This window comes from Anomaloglossus baeobatrachus, unplaced genomic scaffold, assembly GCF_048569485.1.
Source record: "Anomaloglossus baeobatrachus isolate aAnoBae1 unplaced genomic scaffold, aAnoBae1.hap1 Scaffold_2714, whole genome shotgun sequence".
Taxonomy (NCBI): Eukaryota; Metazoa; Chordata; class Amphibia; order Anura; family Aromobatidae; genus Anomaloglossus; species Anomaloglossus baeobatrachus.
This window is the reverse complement of record NW_027442220.1, coordinates 146,127-166,496: the sequence shown is the minus strand read 5'-3', so window position 1 is coordinate 166,496 and position 20,370 is coordinate 146,127. Positions and strand designations below refer to the sequence as shown.

Sequence of the window (20,370 nt, the reverse complement as noted above, 5' to 3'; positions counted from 1 at the left end):
CCCCGTGCTGCAGTTCTCTGTCTTATCTAGATCATTTGCAATTGAATGGAATAGATCCCTTTTGGACAAAGTGGATTCACCTGCTGCTGCAGTGACCACAGGTGTGATAAGATCTAGAATTGGCATCTGGTGCGATCTCTCCGCTTCCACTCCAAAGAAAGTTACCTGTTTATTCCTATCATGCATTGGTTTTTGGGGTTTTCTTTGAGTAATGATGATCTCTTTAGTAGTCTGTTGGCGCCCTCTCCTGGAGGAATAGTTTGCTTGCTCTTGGACATTCTAAAAGAGAGGTCATGATAGACATTGAGCTTCTGAGCTCAATTGGGGACAGTCATGGGTGATGAATGTTTGCAACCTACTGCGAAGCCTCATACCGCAATATAAGGAACGTCAAATACTAAGAAAGGGCGGCCTATGAAAGAATTACTACTTTCAATAAGTACACTTAAACGGCTAATTGGGAATAGAAAAACTGTAAAAAGCCCTCTGAGAAAGCCCCCCTCTAACCTTTGATAGTAAGCTTTTCTGTAGTCTGCCTGTTGATGTATTTTCCGTTTGAACTGTGCACAACATGAAGAGACGGAACACTGGCGGCTTGTCACAATGCCCCCCGATGACATCACAATAGCGCTGCTGCCTAGAAAACAAGCTGCGCAGAAGAAGTTGTTCTTTGGGTGGGAGGGTGGGCTAGTGGAAGGAGGGGGCAATCTCTTTTTTTCCCGGGTGGTAGGGGGATGACAGGAGAAGGGAAGCGGGTGGTGAGAAAGGTACAGAGGGCAGGGTTTGGGGGCTGGGAAGGAAAGGGAAAAGATTAGGGTTTGGGGATGATGAAAGGGCTTTCTACGGGTAAGGATGGCAAAGGGTGGCAGTGACGGAAAGTCAGGCAACCTGTCCTGTCCGTCTTTTTGTATCGTGAATTGGAAAGACTGCTAGGGGGAGGGGAGTTGCTTGCGCCCTAAAGGAGGAGTTATTCAGATTCATTGCAGTGGGCGGCGGCTGCAAAACGCACCATTCTTCTTGTTTTTGCTCTGCAAAGCAGCCTTTTCAAGGGTTGGCTTGGGTGACAAAATGTCTTGTGTAGGCGTGGGTTTGTCTCCCTCTCGCTCTCTCTCCCTAAGATGTGTCCGGCATAGGCCAGGGTGCCACTCGAGGCCCAAACCAATTCTGGTTATCGCTTCTCGGCCTTTTGGCTAAGATCAAGTGTAGTATCTGTTCTTATCAGTTTAATATCTGATACGTCCCCTATCTGGGGACCATATATTAAATGGATTTTTAGAACAGGGAGATGGAAAAAGAGCTTGCTCTGTCCACTCCACGCATTGACCTGGTATTGCAGTACCTCCAGGAACGGTGCACCCCTTCTTAACCCAGTTTCCAAAAGCAGAACTCAATTCACCTGATTCATATTAGCCCGATTTAATGAATTGGAAGAAAGCATACGTCTTCATATGCACCTCAATTTGGCCCATTCACTTTTCACACTTCCTCCTTTTGTTTTTTATCTTTCACACTTTTGACTTTCTTTATTCATCCAAATAGCAAACTCATCACCACTCAACCTGACCAACTCGGCTATGTCCCCGTGCTGCAGTTCTCTGTCTTATCTAGATCATTTGCAATTGAATGGAATAGATCCCTTTTGGACAAAGTGGATTCACCTGCTGCTGCAGTGACCACAGGTGTGATAAGATCTAGAATTGGCATCTGGTGCGATCTCTCCGCTTCCACTCCAAAGAAAGTTACCTGTTTATTCCTATCATGCATTGGTTTTTGGGGTTTTCTTTGAGTAATGATGATCTCTTTAGTAGTCTGTTGGCGCCCTCTCCTGGAGGAATAGTTTGCTTGCTCTTGGACATTCTAAAAGAGAGGTCATGATAGACATTGAGCTTCTGAGCTCAATTGGGGACAGTCATGGGTGATGAATGTTTGCAACCTACTGCGAAGCCTCATACCGCAATATAAGGAACGTCAAATACTAAGAAAGGGCGGCCTATGAAAGAATTACTACTTTCAATAAGTACACTTAAACGGCTAATTGGGAATAGAAAAACTGTAAAAAGCCCTCTGAGAAAGCCCCCCTCTAACCTTTGATAGTAAGCTTTTCTGTAGTCTGCCTGTTGATGTATTTTCCGTTTGAACTGTGCACAACATGAAGAGACGGAACACTGGCGGCTTGTCACAATGCCCCCCGATGACATCACAATAGCGCTGCTGCCTAGAAAACAAGCTGCGCAGAAGAAGTTGTTCTTTGGGTGGGAGGGTGGGCTAGTGGAAGGAGGGGGCAATCTCTTTTTTTCCCGGGTGGTAGGGGGATGACAGGAGAAGGGAAGCGGGTGGTGAGAAAGGTACAGAGGGCAGGGTTTGGGGGCTGGGAAGGAAAGGGAAAAGATTAGGGTTTGGGGATGATGAAAGGGCTTTCTACGGGTAAGGATGGCAAAGGGTGGCAGTGACGGAAAGTCAGGCAACCTGTCCTGTCCGTCTTTTTGTATCGTGAATTGGAAAGACTGCAAGGGGGAGGGGAGTTGCTTGCGCCCTAAAGGAGGAGTTATTCAGATTCATTGCAGTGGGCGGCGGCTGCAAAACGCACCATTCTTCTTGTTTTTGCTCTGCAAAGCAGCCTTTTCAAGGGTTGGCTTGGGTGACAAAATGTCTTGTGTAGGCGTGGGTTTGTCTCCCTCTCGCTCTCTCTCCCTAAGATGTGTCCGGCATAGGCCAGGGTGCCACTCGAGGCCCAAACCAATTCTGGTTATCGCTTCTCGGCCTTTTGGCTAAGATCAAGTGTAGTATCTGTTCTTATCAGTTTAATATCTGATACGTCCCCTATCTGGGGACCATATATTAAATGGATTTTTAGAACAGGGAGATGGAAAAAGAGCTTGCTCTGTCCACTCCACGCATTGACCTGGTATTGCAGTACCTCCAGGAACGGTGCACCCCTTCTTAACCCAGTTTCCAAAAGCAGAACTCAATTCACCTGATTCATATTAGCCCGATTTAATGAATTGGAAGAAAGCATACGTCTTCATATGCACCTCAATTTGGCCCATTCACTTTTCACACTTCCTCCTTTTGTTTTTTATCTTTCACACTTTTGACTTTCTTTATTCATCCAAATAGCAAACTCATCACCACTCAACCTGACCAACTCGGCTATGTCCCCGTGCTGCAGTTCTCTGTCTTATCTAGATCATTTGCAATTGAATGGAATAGATCCCTTTTGGACAAAGTGGATTCACCTGCTGCTGCAGTGACCACAGGTGTGATAAGATCTAGAATTGGCATCTGGTGCGATCTCTCCGCTTCCACTCCAAAGAAAGTTACCTGTTTATTCCTATCATGCATTGGTTTTTGGGGTTTTCTTTGAGTAATGATGATCTCTTTAGTAGTCTGTTGGCGCCCTCTCCTGGAGGAATAGTTTGCTTGCTCTTGGACATTCTAAAAGAGAGGTCATGATAGACATTGAGCTTCTGAGCTCAATTGGGGACAGTCATGGGTGATGAATGTTTGCAACCTACTGCGAAGCCTCATACCGCAATATAAGGAACGTCAAATACTAAGAAAGGGCGGCCTATGAAAGAATTACTACTTTCAATAAGTACACTTAAACGGCTAATTGGGAATAGAAAAACTGTAAAAAGCCCTCTGAGAAAGCCCCCCTCTAACCTTTGATAGTAAGCTTTTCTGTAGTCTGCCTGTTGATGTATTTTCCGTTTGAACTGTGCACAACATGAAGAGACGGAACACTGGCGGCTTGTCACAATGCCCCCCGATGACATCACAATAGCGCTGCTGCCTAGAAAACAAGCTGCGCAGAAGAAGTTGTTCTTTGGGTGGGAGGGTGGGCTAGTGGAAGGAGGGGGCAATCTCTTTTTTTCCCGGGTGGTAGGGGGATGACAGGAGAAGGGAAGCGGGTGGTGAGAAAGGTACAGAGGGCAGGGTTTGGGGGCTGGGAAGGAAAGGGAAAAGATTAGGGTTTGGGGATGATGAAAGGGCTTTCTACGGGTAAGGATGGCAAAGGGTGGCAGTGACGGAAAGTCAGGCAACCTGTCCTGTCCGTCTTTTTGTATCGTGAATTGGAAAGACTGCAAGGGGGAGGGGAGTTGCTTGCGCCCTAAAGGAGGAGTTATTCAGATTCATTGCAGTGGGCGGCGGCTGCAAAACGCACCATTCTTCTTGTTTTTGCTCTGCAAAGCAGCCTTTTCAAGGGTTGGCTTGGGTGACAAAATGTCTTGTGTAGGCGTGGGTTTGTCTCCCTCTCGCTCTCTCTCCCTAAGATGTGTCCGGCATAGGCCAGGGTGCCACTCGAGGCCCAAACCAATTCTGGTTATCGCTTCTCGGCCTTTTGGCTAAGATCAAGTGTAGTATCTGTTCTTATCAGTTTAATATCTGATACGTCCCCTATCTGGGGACCATATATTAAATGGATTTTTAGAACAGGGAGATGGAAAAAGAGCTTGCTCTGTCCACTCCACGCATTGACCTGGTATTGCAGTACCTCCAGGAACGGTGCACCCCTTCTTAACCCAGTTTCCAAAAGCAGAACTCAATTCACCTGATTCATATTAGCCCGATTTAATGAATTGGAAGAAAGCATACGTCTTCATATGCACCTCAATTTGGCCCATTCACTTTTCACACTTCCTCCTTTTGTTTTTTATCTTTCACACTTTTGACTTTCTTTATTCATCCAAATAGCAAACTCATCACCACTCAACCTGACCAACTCGGCTATGTCCCCGTGCTGCAGTTCTCTGTCTTATCTAGATCATTTGCAATTGAATGGAATAGATCCCTTTTGGACAAAGTGGATTCACCTGCTGCTGCAGTGACCACAGGTGTGATAAGATCTAGAATTGGCATCTGGTGCGATCTCTCCGCTTCCACTCCAAAGAAAGTTACCTGTTTATTCCTATCATGCATTGGTTTTTGGGGTTTTCTTTGAGTAATGATGATCTCTTTAGTAGTCTGTTGGCGCCCTCTCCTGGAGGAATAGTTTGCTTGCTCTTGGACATTCTAAAAGAGAGGTCATGATAGACATTGAGCTTCTGAGCTCAATTGGGGACAGTCATGGGTGATGAATGTTTGCAACCTACTGCGAAGCCTCATACCGCAATATAAGGAACGTCAAATACTAAGAAAGGGCGGCCTATGAAAGAATTACTACTTTCAATAAGTACACTTAAACGGCTAATTGGGAATAGAAAAACTGTAAAAAGCCCTCTGAGAAAGCCCCCCTCTAACCTTTGATAGTAAGCTTTTCTGTAGTCTGCCTGTTGATGTATTTTCCGTTTGAACTGTGCACAACATGAAGAGACGGAACACTGGCGGCTTGTCACAATGCCCCCCGATGACATCACAATAGCGCTGCTGCCTAGAAAACAAGCTGCGCAGAAGAAGTTGTTCTTTGGGTGGGAGGGTGGGCTAGTGGAAGGAGGGGGCAATCTCTTTTTTTCCCGGGTGGTAGGGGGATGACAGGAGAAGGGAAGCGGGTGGTGAGAAAGGTACAGAGGGCAGGGTTTGGGGGCTGGGAAGGAAAGGGAAAAGATTAGGGTTTGGGGATGATGAAAGGGCTTTCTACGGGTAAGGATGGCAAAGGGTGGCAGTGACGGAAAGTCAGGCAACCTGTCCTGTCCGTCTTTTTGTATCGTGAATTGGAAAGACTGCAAGGGGGAGGGGAGTTGCTTGCGCCCTAAAGGAGGAGTTATTCAGATTCATTGCAGTGGGCGGCGGCTGCAAAACGCACCATTCTTCTTGTTTTTGCTCTGCAAAGCAGCCTTTTCAAGGGTTGGCTTGGGTGACAAAATGTCTTGTGTAGGCGTGGGTTTGTCTCCCTCTCGCTCTCTCTCCCTAAGATGTGTCCGGCATAGGCCAGGGTGCCACTCGAGGCCCAAACCAATTCTGGTTATCGCTTCTCGGCCTTTTGGCTAAGATCAAGTGTAGTATCTGTTCTTATCAGTTTAATATCTGATACGTCCCCTATCTGGGGACCATATATTAAATGGATTTTTAGAACAGGGAGATGGAAAAAGAGCTTGCTCTGTCCACTCCACGCATTGACCTGGTATTGCAGTACCTCCAGGAACGGTGCACCCCTTCTTAACCCAGTTTCCAAAAGCAGAACTCAATTCACCTGATTCATATTAGCCCGATTTAATGAATTGGAAGAAAGCATACGTCTTCATATGCACCTCAATTTGGCCCATTCACTTTTCACACTTCCTCCTTTTGTTTTTTATCTTTCACACTTTTGACTTTCTTTATTCATCCAAATAGCAAACTCATCACCACTCAACCTGACCAACTCGGCTATGTCCCCGTGCTGCAGTTCTCTGTCTTATCTAGATCATTTGCAATTGAATGGAATAGATCCCTTTTGGACAAAGTGGATTCACCTGCTGCTGCAGTGACCACAGGTGTGATAAGATCTAGAATTGGCATCTGGTGCGATCTCTCCGCTTCCACTCCAAAGAAAGTTACCTGTTTATTCCTATCATGCATTGGTTTTTGGGGTTTTCTTTGAGTAATGATGATCTCTTTAGTAGTCTGTTGGCGCCCTCTCCTGGAGGAATAGTTTGCTTGCTCTTGGACATTCTAAAAGAGAGGTCATGATAGACATTGAGCTTCTGAGCTCAATTGGGGACAGTCATGGGTGATGAATGTTTGCAACCTACTGCGAAGCCTCATACCGCAATATAAGGAACGTCAAATACTAAGAAAGGGCGGCCTATGAAAGAATTACTACTTTCAATAAGTACACTTAAACGGCTAATTGGGAATAGAAAAACTGTAAAAAGCCCTCTGAGAAAGCCCCCCTCTAACCTTTGATAGTAAGCTTTTCTGTAGTCTGCCTGTTGATGTATTTTCCGTTTGAACTGTGCACAACATGAAGAGACGGAACACTGGCGGCTTGTCACAATGCCCCCCGATGACATCACAATAGCGCTGCTGCCTAGAAAACAAGCTGCGCAGAAGAAGTTGTTCTTTGGGTGGGAGGGTGGGCTAGTGGAAGGAGGGGGCAATCTCTTTTTTTCCCGGGTGGTAGGGGGATGACAGGAGAAGGGAAGCGGGTGGTGAGAAAGGTACAGAGGGCAGGGTTTGGGGGCTGGGAAGGAAAGGGAAAAGATTAGGGTTTGGGGATGATGAAAGGGCTTTCTACGGGTAAGGATGGCAAAGGGTGGCAGTGACGGAAAGTCAGGCAACCTGTCCTGTCCGTCTTTTTGTATCGTGAATTGGAAAGACTGCAAGGGGGAGGGGAGTTGCTTGCGCCCTAAAGGAGGAGTTATTCAGATTCATTGCAGTGGGCGGCGGCTGCAAAACGCACCATTCTTCTTGTTTTTGCTCTGCAAAGCAGCCTTTTCAAGGGTTGGCTTGGGTGACAAAATGTCTTGTGTAGGCGTGGGTTTGTCTCCCTCTCGCTCTCTCTCCCTAAGATGTGTCCGGCATAGGCCAGGGTGCCACTCGAGGCCCAAACCAATTCTGGTTATCGCTTCTCGGCCTTTTGGCTAAGATCAAGTGTAGTATCTGTTCTTATCAGTTTAATATCTGATACGTCCCCTATCTGGGGACCATATATTAAATGGATTTTTAGAACAGGGAGATGGAAAAAGAGCTTGCTCTGTCCACTCCACGCATTGACCTGGTATTGCAGTACCTCCAGGAACGGTGCACCCCTTCTTAACCCAGTTTCCAAAAGCAGAACTCAATTCACCTGATTCATATTAGCCCGATTTAATGAATTGGAAGAAAGCATACGTCTTCATATGCACCTCAATTTGGCCCATTCACTTTTCACACTTCCTCCTTTTGTTTTTTATCTTTCACACTTTTGACTTTCTTTATTCATCCAAATAGCAAACTCATCACCACTCAACCTGACCAACTCGGCTATGTCCCCGTGCTGCAGTTCTCTGTCTTATCTAGATCATTTGCAATTGAATGGAATAGATCCCTTTTGGACAAAGTGGATTCACCTGCTGCTGCAGTGACCACAGGTGTGATAAGATCTAGAATTGGCATCTGGTGCGATCTCTCCGCTTCCACTCCAAAGAAAGTTACCTGTTTATTCCTATCATGCATTGGTTTTTGGGGTTTTCTTTGAGTAATGATGATCTCTTTAGTAGTCTGTTGGCGCCCTCTCCTGGAGGAATAGTTTGCTTGCTCTTGGACATTCTAAAAGAGAGGTCATGATAGACATTGAGCTTCTGAGCTCAATTGGGGACAGTCATGGGTGATGAATGTTTGCAACCTACTGCGAAGCCTCATACCGCAATATAAGGAACGTCAAATACTAAGAAAGGGCGGCCTATGAAAGAATTACTACTTTCAATAAGTACACTTAAACGGCTAATTGGGAATAGAAAAACTGTAAAAAGCCCTCTGAGAAAGCCCCCCTCTAACCTTTGATAGTAAGCTTTTCTGTAGTCTGCCTGTTGATGTATTTTCCGTTTGAACTGTGCACAACATGAAGAGACGGAACACTGGCGGCTTGTCACAATGCCCCCCGATGACATCACAATAGCGCTGCTGCCTAGAAAACAAGCTGCGCAGAAGAAGTTGTTCTTTGGGTGGGAGGGTGGGCTAGTGGAAGGAGGGGGCAATCTCTTTTTTTCCCGGGTGGTAGGGGGATGACAGGAGAAGGGAAGCGGGTGGTGAGAAAGGTACAGAGGGCAGGGTTTGGGGGCTGGGAAGGAAAGGGAAAAGATTAGGGTTTGGGGATGATGAAAGGGCTTTCTACGGGTAAGGATGGCAAAGGGTGGCAGTGACGGAAAGTCAGGCAACCTGTCCTGTCCGTCTTTTTGTATCGTGAATTGGAAAGACTGCAAGGGGGAGGGGAGTTGCTTGCGCCCTAAAGGAGGAGTTATTCAGATTCATTGCAGTGGGCGGCGGCTGCAAAACGCACCATTCTTCTTGTTTTTGCTCTGCAAAGCAGCCTTTTCAAGGGTTGGCTTGGGTGACAAAATGTCTTGTGTAGGCGTGGGTTTGTCTCCCTCTCGCTCTCTCTCCCTAAGATGTGTCCGGCATAGGCCAGGGTGCCACTCGAGGCCCAAACCAATTCTGGTTATCGCTTCTCGGCCTTTTGGCTAAGATCAAGTGTAGTATCTGTTCTTATCAGTTTAATATCTGATACGTCCCCTATCTGGGGACCATATATTAAATGGATTTTTAGAACAGGGAGATGGAAAAAGAGCTTGCTCTGTCCACTCCACGCATTGACCTGGTATTGCAGTACCTCCAGGAACGGTGCACCCCTTCTTAACCCAGTTTCCAAAAGCAGAACTCAATTCACCTGATTCATATTAGCCCGATTTAATGAATTGGAAGAAAGCATACGTCTTCATATGCACCTCAATTTGGCCCATTCACTTTTCACACTTCCTCCTTTTGTTTTTTATCTTTCACACTTTTGACTTTCTTTATTCATCCAAATAGCAAACTCATCACCACTCAACCTGACCAACTCGGCTATGTCCCCGTGCTGCAGTTCTCTGTCTTATCTAGATCATTTGCAATTGAATGGAATAGATCCCTTTTGGACAAAGTGGATTCACCTGCTGCTGCAGTGACCACAGGTGTGATAAGATCTAGAATTGGCATCTGGTGCGATCTCTCCGCTTCCACTCCAAAGAAAGTTACCTGTTTATTCCTATCATGCATTGGTTTTTGGGGTTTTCTTTGAGTAATGATGATCTCTTTAGTAGTCTGTTGGCGCCCTCTCCTGGAGGAATAGTTTGCTTGCTCTTGGACATTCTAAAAGAGAGGTCATGATAGACATTGAGCTTCTGAGCTCAATTGGGGACAGTCATGGGTGATGAATGTTTGCAACCTACTGCGAAGCCTCATACCGCAATATAAGGAACGTCAAATACTAAGAAAGGGCGGCCTATGAAAGAATTACTACTTTCAATAAGTACACTTAAACGGCTAATTGGGAATAGAAAAACTGTAAAAAGCCCTCTGAGAAAGCCCCCCTCTAACCTTTGATAGTAAGCTTTTCTGTAGTCTGCCTGTTGATGTATTTTCCGTTTGAACTGTGCACAACATGAAGAGACGGAACACTGGCGGCTTGTCACAATGCCCCCCGATGACATCACAATAGCGCTGCTGCCTAGAAAACAAGCTGCGCAGAAGAAGTTGTTCTTTGGGTGGGAGGGTGGGCTAGTGGAAGGAGGGGGCAATCTCTTTTTTTCCCGGGTGGTAGGGGGATGACAGGAGAAGGGAAGCGGGTGGTGAGAAAGGTACAGAGGGCAGGGTTTGGGGGCTGGGAAGGAAAGGGAAAAGATTAGGGTTTGGGGATGATGAAAGGGCTTTCTACGGGTAAGGATGGCAAAGGGTGGCAGTGACGGAAAGTCAGGCAACCTGTCCTGTCCGTCTTTTTGTATCGTGAATTGGAAAGACTGCAAGGGGGAGGGGAGTTGCTTGCGCCCTAAAGGAGGAGTTATTCAGATTCATTGCAGTGGGCGGCGGCTGCAAAACGCACCATTCTTCTTGTTTTTGCTCTGCAAAGCAGCCTTTTCAAGGGTTGGCTTGGGTGACAAAATGTCTTGTGTAGGCGTGGGTTTGTCTCCCTCTCGCTCTCTCTCCCTAAGATGTGTCCGGCATAGGCCAGGGTGCCACTCGAGGCCCAAACCAATTCTGGTTATCGCTTCTCGGCCTTTTGGCTAAGATCAAGTGTAGTATCTGTTCTTATCAGTTTAATATCTGATACGTCCCCTATCTGGGGACCATATATTAAATGGATTTTTAGAACAGGGAGATGGAAAAAGAGCTTGCTCTGTCCACTCCACGCATTGACCTGGTATTGCAGTACCTCCAGGAACGGTGCACCCCTTCTTAACCCAGTTTCCAAAAGCAGAACTCAATTCACCTGATTCATATTAGCCCGATTTAATGAATTGGAAGAAAGCATACGTCTTCATATGCACCTCAATTTGGCCCATTCACTTTTCACACTTCCTCCTTTTGTTTTTTATCTTTCACACTTTTGACTTTCTTTATTCATCCAAATAGCAAACTCATCACCACTCAACCTGACCAACTCGGCTATGTCCCCGTGCTGCAGTTCTCTGTCTTATCTAGATCATTTGCAATTGAATGGAATAGATCCCTTTTGGACAAAGTGGATTCACCTGCTGCTGCAGTGACCACAGGTGTGATAAGATCTAGAATTGGCATCTGGTGCGATCTCTCCGCTTCCACTCCAAAGAAAGTTACCTGTTTATTCCTATCATGCATTGGTTTTTGGGGTTTTCTTTGAGTAATGATGATCTCTTTAGTAGTCTGTTGGCGCCCTCTCCTGGAGGAATAGTTTGCTTGCTCTTGGACATTCTAAAAGAGAGGTCATGATAGACATTGAGCTTCTGAGCTCAATTGGGGACAGTCATGGGTGATGAATGTTTGCAACCTACTGCGAAGCCTCATACCGCAATATAAGGAACGTCAAATACTAAGAAAGGGCGGCCTATGAAAGAATTACTACTTTCAATAAGTACACTTAAACGGCTAATTGGGAATAGAAAAACTGTAAAAAGCCCTCTGAGAAAGCCCCCCTCTAACCTTTGATAGTAAGCTTTTCTGTAGTCTGCCTGTTGATGTATTTTCCGTTTGAACTGTGCACAACATGAAGAGACGGAACACTGGCGGCTTGTCACAATGCCCCCCGATGACATCACAATAACGCTGCTGCCTAGAAAACAAGCTGCGCAGAAGAAGTTGTTCTTTGGGTGGGAGGGTGGGCTAGTGGAAGGAGGGGGCAATCTCTTTTTTTCCCGGGTGGTAGGGGGATGACAGGAGAAGGGAAGCGGGTGGTGAGAAAGGTACAGAGGGCAGGGTTTGGGGGCTGGGAAGGAAAGGGAAAAGATTAGGGTTTGGGGATGATGAAAGGGCTTTCTACGGGTAAGGATGGCAAAGGGTGGCAGTGACGGAAAGTCAGGCAACCTGTCCTGTCCGTCTTTTTGTATCGTGAATTGGAAAGACTGCAAGGGGGAGGGGAGTTGCTTGCGCCCTAAAGGAGGAGTTATTCAGATTCATTGCAGTGGGCGGCGGCTGCAAAACGCACCATTCTTCTTGTTTTTGCTCTGCAAAGCAGCCTTTTCAAGGGTTGGCTTGGGTGACAAAATGTCTTGTGTAGGCGTGGGTTTGTCTCCCTCTCGCTCTCTCTCCCTAAGATGTGTCCGGCATAGGCCAGGGTGCCACTCGAGGCCCAAACCAATTCTGGTTATCGCTTCTCGGCCTTTTGGCTAAGATCAAGTGTAGTATCTGTTCTTATCAGTTTAATATCTGATACGTCCCCTATCTGGGGACCATATATTAAATGGATTTTTAGAACAGGGAGATGGAAAAAGAGCTTGCTCTGTCCACTCCACGCATTGACCTGGTATTGCAGTACCTCCAGGAACGGTGCACCCCTTCTTAACCCAGTTTCCAAAAGCAGAACTCAATTCACCTGATTCATATTAGCCCGATTTAATGAATTGGAAGAAAGCATACGTCTTCATATGCACCTCAATTTGGCCCATTCACTTTTCACACTTCCTCCTTTTGTTTTTTATCTTTCACACTTTTGACTTTCTTTATTCATCCAAATAGCAAACTCATCACCACTCAACCTGACCAACTCGGCTATGTCCCCGTGCTGCAGTTCTCTGTCTTATCTAGATCATTTGCAATTGAATGGAATAGATCCCTTTTGGACAAAGTGGATTCACCTGCTGCTGCAGTGACCACAGGTGTGATAAGATCTAGAATTGGCATCTGGTGCGATCTCTCCGCTTCCACTCCAAAGAAAGTTACCTGTTTATTCCTATCATGCATTGGTTTTTGGGGTTTTCTTTGAGTAATGATGATCTCTTTAGTAGTCTGTTGGCGCCCTCTCCTGGAGGAATAGTTTGCTTGCTCTTGGACATTCTAAAAGAGAGGTCATGATAGACATTGAGCTTCTGAGCTCAATTGGGGACAGTCATGGGTGATGAATGTTTGCAACCTACTGCGAAGCCTCATACCGCAATATAAGGAACGTCAAATACTAAGAAAGGGCGGCCTATGAAAGAATTACTACTTTCAATAAGTACACTTAAACGGCTAATTGGGAATAGAAAAACTGTAAAAAGCCCTCTGAGAAAGCCCCCCTCTAACCTTTGATAGTAAGCTTTTCTGTAGTCTGCCTGTTGATGTATTTTCCGTTTGAACTGTGCACAACATGAAGAGACGGAACACTGGCGGCTTGTCACAATGCCCCCCGATGACATCACAATAGCGCTGCTGCCTAGAAAACAAGCTGCGCAGAAGAAGTTGTTCTTTGGGTGGGAGGGTGGGCTAGTGGAAGGAGGGGGCAATCTCTTTTTTTCCCGGGTGGTAGGGGGATGACAGGAGAAGGGAAGCGGGTGGTGAGAAAGGTACAGAGGGCAGGGTTTGGGGGCTGGGAAGGAAAGGGAAAAGATTAGGGTTTGGGGATGATGAAAGGGCTTTCTACGGGTAAGGATGGCAAAGGGTGGCAGTGACGGAAAGTCAGGCAACCTGTCCTGTCCGTCTTTTTGTATCGTGAATTGGAAAGACTGCAAGGGGGAGGGGAGTTGCTTGCGCCCTAAAGGAGGAGTTATTCAGATTCATTGCAGTGGGCGGCGGCTGCAAAACGCACCATTCTTCTTGTTTTTGCTCTGCAAAGCAGCCTTTTCAAGGGTTGGCTTGGGTGACAAAATGTCTTGTGTAGGCGTGGGTTTGTCTCCCTCTCGCTCTCTCTCCCTAAGATGTGTCCGGCATAGGCCAGGGTGCCACTCGAGGCCCAAACCAATTCTGGTTATCGCTTCTCGGCCTTTTGGCTAAGATCAAGTGTAGTATCTGTTCTTATCAGTTTAATATCTGATACGTCCCCTATCTGGGGACCATATATTAAATGGATTTTTAGAACAGGGAGATGGAAAAAGAGCTTGCTCTGTCCACTCCACGCATTGACCTGGTATTGCAGTACCTCCAGGAACGGTGCACCCCTTCTTAACCCAGTTTCCAAAAGCAGAACTCAATTCACCTGATTCATATTAGCCCGATTTAATGAATTGGAAGAAAGCATACGTCTTCATATGCACCTCAATTTGGCCCATTCACTTTTCACACTTCCTCCTTTTGTTTTTTATCTTTCACACTTTTGACTTTCTTTATTCATCCAAATAGCAAACTCATCACCACTCAACCTGACCAACTCGGCTATGTCCCCGTGCTGCAGTTCTCTGTCTTATCTAGATCATTTGCAATTGAATGGAATAGATCCCTTTTGGACAAAGTGGATTCACCTGCTGCTGCAGTGACCACAGGTGTGATAAGATCTAGAATTGGCATCTGGTGCGATCTCTCCGCTTCCACTCCAAAGAAAGTTACCTGTTTATTCCTATCATGCATTGGTTTTTGGGGTTTTCTTTGAGTAATGATGATCTCTTTAGTAGTCTGTTGGCGCCCTCTCCTGGAGGAATAGTTTGCTTGCTCTTGGACATTCTAAAAGAGAGGTCATGATAGACATTGAGCTTCTGAGCTCAATTGGGGACAGTCATGGGTGATGAATGTTTGCAACCTACTGCGAAGCCTCATACCGCAATATAAGGAACGTCAAATACTAAGAAAGGGCGGCCTATGAAAGAATTACTACTTTCAATAAGTACACTTAAACGGCTAATTGGGAATAGAAAAACTGTAAAAAGCCCTCTGAGAAAGCCCCCCTCTAACCTTTGATAGTAAGCTTTTCTGTAGTCTGCCTGTTGATGTATTTTCCGTTTGAACTGTGCACAACATGAAGAGACGGAACACTGGCGGCTTGTCACAATGCCCCCCGATGACATCACAATAGCGCTGCTGCCTAGAAAACAAGCTGCGCAGAAGAAGTTGTTCTTTGGGTGGGAGGGTGGGCTAGTGGAAGGAGGGGGCAATCTCTTTTTTTCCCGGGTGGTAGGGGGATGACAGGAGAAGGGAAGCGGGTGGTGAGAAAGGTACAGAGGGCAGGGTTTGGGGGCTGGGAAGGAAAGGGAAAAGATTAGGGTTTGGGGATGATGAAAGGGCTTTCTACGGGTAAGGATGGCAAAGGGTGGCAGTGACGGAAAGTCAGGCAACCTGTCCTGTCCGTCTTTTTGTATCGTGAATTGGAAAGACTGCAAGGGGGAGGGGAGTTGCTTGCGCCCTAAAGGAGGAGTTATTCAGATTCATTGCAGTGGGCGGCGGCTGCAAAACGCACCATTCTTCTTGTTTTTGCTCTGCAAAGCAGCCTTTTCAAGGGTTGGCTTGGGTGACAAAATGTCTTGTGTAGGCGTGGGTTTGTCTCCCTCTCGCTCTCTCTCCCTAAGATGTGTCCGGCATAGGCCAGGGTGCCACTCGAGGCCCAAACCAATTCTGGTTATCGCTTCTCGGCCTTTTGGCTAAGATCAAGTGTAGTATCTGTTCTTATCAGTTTAATATCTGATACGTCCCCTATCTGGGGACCATATATTAAATGGATTTTTAGAACAGGGAGATGGAAAAAGAGCTTGCTCTGTCCACTCCACGCATTGACCTGGTATTGCAGTACCTCCAGGAACGGTGCACCCCTTCTTAACCCAGTTTCCAAAAGCAGAACTCAATTCACCTGATTCATATTAGCCCGATTTAATGAATTGGAAGAAAGCATACGTCTTCATATGCACCTCAATTTGGCCCATTCACTTTTCACACTTCCTCCTTTTGTTTTTTATCTTTCACACTTTTGACTTTCTTTATTCATCCAAATAGCAAACTCATCACCACTCAACCTGACCAACTCGGCTATGTCCCCGTGCTGCAGTTCTCTGTCTTATCTAGATCATTTGCAATTGAATGGAATAGATCCCTTTTGGACAAAGTGGATTCACCTGCTGCTGCAGTGACCACAGGTGTGATAAGATCTAGAATTGGCATCTGGTGCGATCTCTCCGCTTCCACTCCAAAGAAAGTTACCTGTTTATTCCTATCATGCATTGGTTTTTGGGGTTTTCTTTGAGTAATGATGATCTCTTTAGTAGTCTGTTGGCGCCCTCTCCTGGAGGAATAGTTTGCTTGCTCTTGGACATTCTAAAAGAGAGGTCATGATAGACATTGAGCTTCTGAGCTCAATTGGGGACAGTCATGGGTGATGAATGTTTGCAACCTACTGCGAAGCCTCATACCGCAATATAAGGAACGTCAAATACTAAGAAAGGGCGGCCTATGAAAGAATTACTACTTTCAATAAGTACACTTAAACGGCTAATTGGGAATAGAAAAACTGTAAAAAGCCCTCTGAGAAAGCCCCCCTCTAACCTTTGATAGTAAGCTTTTCTGTAGTCTGCCTGTTGATGTATTTTCCGTTTGAACTGTGCACAACATGAAGAGACGGAACACTGGCGGCTTGTCACAATGCCCCCCGATGACATCACAATAGCGCTGATGCCTAGAAAACAAGCTGCGCAGAAGAAGTTGTTCTTTGGGTGGGAGGGTGGGCTAGTGGAAGGAGGGGGCAATCTCTTTTTTTCCCGGGTGGTAGGGGGATGACAGGAGAAGGGAAGCGGGTGGTGAGAAAGGTACAGAGGGCAGGGTTTGGGGGCTGGGAAGGAAAGGGAAAAGATTAGGGTTTGGGGATGATGAAAGGGCTTTCTACGGGTAAGGATGGCAAAGGGTGGCAGTGACGGAAAGTCAGGCAACCTGTCCTGTCCGTCTTTTTGTATCGTGAATTGGAAAGACTGCAAGGGGGAGGGGAGTTGCTTGCGCCCTAAAGGAGGAGTTATTCAGATTCATTGCAGTGGGCGGCGGCTGCAAAACGCACCATTCTTCTTGTTTTTGCTCTGCAAAGCAGCCTTTTCAAGGGTTGGCTTGGGTGACAAAATGTCTTGTGTAGGCGTGGGTTTGTCTCCCTCTCGCTCTCTCTCCCTAAGATGTGTCCGGCATAGGCCAGGGTGCCACTCGAGGCCCAAACCAATTCTGGTTATCGCTTCTCGGCCTTTTGGCTAAGATCAAGTGTAGTATCTGTTCTTATCAGTTTAATATCTGATACGTCCCCTATCTGGGGACCATATATTAAATGGATTTTTAGAACAGGGAGATGGAAAAAGAGCTTGCTCTGTCCACTCCACGCATTGACCTGGTATTGCAGTACCTCCAGGAACGGTGCACCCCTTCTTAACCCAGTTTCCAAAAGCAGAACTCAATTCACCTGATTCATATTAGCCCGATTTAATGAATTGGAAGAAAGCATACGTCTTCATATGCACCTCAATTTGGCCCATTCACTTTTCACACTTCCTCCTTTTGTTTTTTATCTTTCACACTTTTGACTTTCTTTATTCATCCAAATAGCAAACTCATCACCACTCAACCTGACCAACTCGGCTATGTCCCCGTGCTGCAGTTCTCTGTCTTATCTAGATCATTTGCAATTGAATGGAATAGATCCCTTTTGGACAAAGTGGATTCACCTGCTGCTGCAGTGACCACAGGTGTGATAAGATCTAGAATTGGCATCTGGTGCGATCTCTCCGCTTCCACTCCAAAGAAAGTTACCTGTTTATTCCTATCATGCATTGGTTTTTGGGGTTTTCTTTGAGTAATGATGATCTCTTTAGTAGTCTGTTGGCGCCCTCTCCTGGAGGAATAGTTTGCTTGCTCTTGGACATTCTAAAAGAGAGGTCATGATAGACATTGAGCTTCTGAGCTCAATTGGGGACAGTCATGGGTGATGAATGTTTGCAACCTACTGCGAAGCCTCATACCGCAATATAAGGAACGTCAAATACTAAGAAAGGGCGGCCTATGAAAGAATTACTACTTTCAATAAGTACACTTAAACGGCTAATTGGGAATAGAAAAACTGTAAAAAGCCCTCTGAGAAAGCCCCCCTCTAACCTTTGATAGTAAGCTTTTCTGTAGTCTGCCTGTTGATGTATTTTCCGTTTGAACTGTGCACAACATGAAGAGACGGAACACTGGCGGCTTGTCACAATGCCCCCCGATGACATCACAATAGCGCTGCTGCCTAGAAAACAAGCTGCGCAGAAGAAGTTGTTCTTTGGGTGGGAGGGTGGGCTAGTGGAAGGAGGGGGCAATCTCTTTTTTTCCCGGGTGGTAGGGGGATGACAGGAGAAGGGAAGCGGGTGGTGAGAAAGGTACAGAGGGCAGGGTTTGGGGGCTGGGAAGGAAAGGGAAAAGATTAGGGTTTGGGGATGATGAAAGGGCTTTCTACGGGTAAGGATGGCAAAGGGTGGCAGTGACGGAAAGTCAGGCAACCTGTCCTGTCCGTCTTTTTGTATCGTGAATTGGAAAGACTGCAAGGGGGAGGGGAGTTGCTTGCGCCCTAAAGGAGGAGTTATTCAGATTCATTGCAGTGGGCGGCGGCTGCAAAACGCACCATTCTTCTTGTTTTTGCTCTGCAAAGCAGCCTTTTCAAGGGTTGGCTTGGGTGACAAAATGTCTTGTGTAGGCGTGGGTTTGTCTCCCTCTCGCTCTCTCTCCCTAAGATGTGTCCGGCATAGGCCAGGGTGCCACTCGAGGCCCAAACCAATTCTGGTTATCGCTTCTCGGCCTTTTGGCTAAGATCAAGTGTAGTATCTGTTCTTATCAGTTTAATATCTGATACGTCCCCTATCTGGGGACCATATATTAAATGGATTTTTAGAACAGGGAGATGGAAAAAGAGCTTGCTCTGTCCACTCCACGCATTGACCTGGTATTGCAGTACCTCCAGGAACGGTGCACCCCTTCTTAACCCAGTTTCCAAAAGCAGAACTCAATTCACCTGATTCATATTAGCCCGATTTAATGAATTGGAAGAAAGCATACGTCTTCATATGCACCTCAATTTGGCCCATTCACTTTTCACACTTCCTCCTTTTGTTTTTTATCTTTCACACTTTTGACTTTCTTTATTCATCCAAATAGCAAACTCATCACCACTCAACCTGACCAACTCGGCTATGTCCCCGTGCTGCAGTTCTCTGTCTTATCTAGATCATTTGCAATTGAATGGAATAGATCCCTTTTGGACAAAGTGGATTCACCTGCTGCTGCAGTGACCACAGGTGTGATAAGATCTAGAATTGGCATCTGGTGCGATCTCTCCGCTTCCACTCCAAAGAAAGTTACCTGTTTATTCCTATCATGCATTGGTTTTTGGGGTTTTCTTTGAGTAATGATGATCTCTTTAGTAGTCTGTTGGCGCCCTCTCCTGGAGGAATAGTTTGCTTGCTCTTGGACATTCTAAAAGAGAGGTCATGATAGACATTGAGCTTCTGAGCTCAATTGGGGACAGTCATGGGTGATGAATGTTTGCAACCTACTGCGAAGCCTCATACCGCAATATAAGGAACGTCAAATACTAAGAAAGGGCGGCCTATGAAAGAATTACTACTTTCAATAAGTACACTTAAACGGCTAATTGGGAATAGAAAAACTGTAAAAAGCCCTCTGAGAAAGCCCCCCTCTAACCTTTGATAGTAAGCTTTTCTGTAGTCTGCCTGTTGATGTATTTTCCGTTTGAACTGTGCACAACATGAAGAGACGGAACACTGGCGGCTTGTCACAATGCCCCCCGATGACATCACAATAGCGCTGCTGCCTAGAAAACAAGCTGCGCAGAAGAAGTTGTTCTTTGGGTGGGAGGGTGGGCTAGTGGAAGGAGGGGGCAATCTCTTTTTTTCCCGGGTGGTAGGGGGATGACAGGAGAAGGGAAGCGGGTGGTGAGAAAGGTACAGAGGGCAGGGTTTGGGGGCTGGGAAGGAAAGGGAAAAGATTAGGGTTTGGGGATGATGAAAGGGCTTTCTACGGGTAAGGATGGCAAAGGGTGGCAGTGACGGAAAGTCAGGCAACCTGTCCTGTCCGTCTTTTTGTATCGTGAATTGGAAAGACTGCAAGGGGGAGGGGAGTTGCTTGCGCCCTAAAGGAGGAGTTATTCAGATTCATTGCAGTGGGCGGCGGCTGCAAAACGCACCATTCTTCTTGTTTTTGCTCTGCAAAGCAGCCTTTTCAAGGGTTGGCTTGGGTGACAAAATGTCTTGTGTAGGCGTGGGTTTGTCTCCCTCTCGCTCTCTCTCCCTAAGATGTGTCCGGCATAGGCCAGGGTGCCACTCGAGGCCCAAACCAATTCTGGTTATCGCTTCTCGGCCTTTTGGCTAAGATCAAGTGTAGTATCTGTTCTTATCAGTTTAATATCTGATACGTCCCCTATCTGGGGACCATATATTAAATGGATTTTTAGAACAGGGAGATGGAAAAAGAGCTTGCTCTGTCCACTCCACGCATTGACCTGGTATTGCAGTACCTCCAGGAACGGTGCACCCCTTCTTAACCCAGTTTCCAAAAGCAGAACTCAATTCACCTGATTCATATTAGCCCGATTTAATGAATTGGAAGAAA

At 46.3% G+C, this 20,370-nt stretch overlaps 13 non-coding genes across 13 annotated transcripts; all 13 read left to right on the top strand.

Annotated features, from left to right (window-relative positions):
* Positions 1-1,170: 1,170 nt before the first annotated feature.
* On the top strand, positions 1,171-1,361 carry LOC142264919 (U2 spliceosomal RNA). Its single transcript, XR_012731335.1, has one exon. It is a non-coding gene; the product is annotated as a U2 spliceosomal RNA (small nuclear RNA).
* Positions 1,362-2,748: 1,387 nt separating this feature from the next.
* LOC142264918 (U2 spliceosomal RNA) lies at positions 2,749-2,939 on the top strand. The gene has a single exon (XR_012731334.1). It is a non-coding gene; the product is annotated as a U2 spliceosomal RNA (small nuclear RNA).
* A 1,387-nt stretch (positions 2,940-4,326) lies between these two features.
* LOC142264917 (U2 spliceosomal RNA) lies at positions 4,327-4,517 on the top strand. The gene has a single exon (XR_012731333.1). It is a non-coding gene; the product is annotated as a U2 spliceosomal RNA (small nuclear RNA).
* Positions 4,518-5,904: 1,387 nt separating this feature from the next.
* Positions 5,905-6,095, top strand: LOC142264916 (U2 spliceosomal RNA). Its single transcript, XR_012731332.1, has one exon. It is a non-coding gene; the product is annotated as a U2 spliceosomal RNA (small nuclear RNA).
* Positions 6,096-7,482: 1,387 nt separating this feature from the next.
* LOC142264915 (U2 spliceosomal RNA) lies at positions 7,483-7,673 on the top strand. Its single transcript, XR_012731331.1, has one exon. It is a non-coding gene; the product is annotated as a U2 spliceosomal RNA (small nuclear RNA).
* Positions 7,674-9,060: 1,387 nt separating this feature from the next.
* Positions 9,061-9,251, top strand: LOC142264914 (U2 spliceosomal RNA). The gene has a single exon (XR_012731330.1). It is a non-coding gene; the product is annotated as a U2 spliceosomal RNA (small nuclear RNA).
* Positions 9,252-10,638: 1,387 nt separating this feature from the next.
* LOC142264913 (U2 spliceosomal RNA) lies at positions 10,639-10,829 on the top strand. The gene has a single exon (XR_012731329.1). It is a non-coding gene; the product is annotated as a U2 spliceosomal RNA (small nuclear RNA).
* Positions 10,830-12,216: 1,387 nt separating this feature from the next.
* On the top strand, positions 12,217-12,407 carry LOC142264912 (U2 spliceosomal RNA). Its single transcript, XR_012731328.1, has one exon. It is a non-coding gene; the product is annotated as a U2 spliceosomal RNA (small nuclear RNA).
* Positions 12,408-13,794: 1,387 nt separating this feature from the next.
* LOC142264911 (U2 spliceosomal RNA) lies at positions 13,795-13,985 on the top strand. The gene has a single exon (XR_012731327.1). It is a non-coding gene; the product is annotated as a U2 spliceosomal RNA (small nuclear RNA).
* A 1,387-nt stretch (positions 13,986-15,372) lies between these two features.
* Positions 15,373-15,563, top strand: LOC142264908 (U2 spliceosomal RNA). The gene has a single exon (XR_012731325.1). It is a non-coding gene; the product is annotated as a U2 spliceosomal RNA (small nuclear RNA).
* A 1,387-nt stretch (positions 15,564-16,950) lies between these two features.
* On the top strand, positions 16,951-17,141 carry LOC142264907 (U2 spliceosomal RNA). The gene has a single exon (XR_012731324.1). It is a non-coding gene; the product is annotated as a U2 spliceosomal RNA (small nuclear RNA).
* A 1,387-nt stretch (positions 17,142-18,528) lies between these two features.
* LOC142264906 (U2 spliceosomal RNA) lies at positions 18,529-18,719 on the top strand. The gene has a single exon (XR_012731323.1). It is a non-coding gene; the product is annotated as a U2 spliceosomal RNA (small nuclear RNA).
* Positions 18,720-20,106: 1,387 nt separating this feature from the next.
* On the top strand, positions 20,107-20,297 carry LOC142264905 (U2 spliceosomal RNA). Its single transcript, XR_012731322.1, has one exon. It is a non-coding gene; the product is annotated as a U2 spliceosomal RNA (small nuclear RNA).
* Positions 20,298-20,370: the final 73 nt, after the last annotated feature.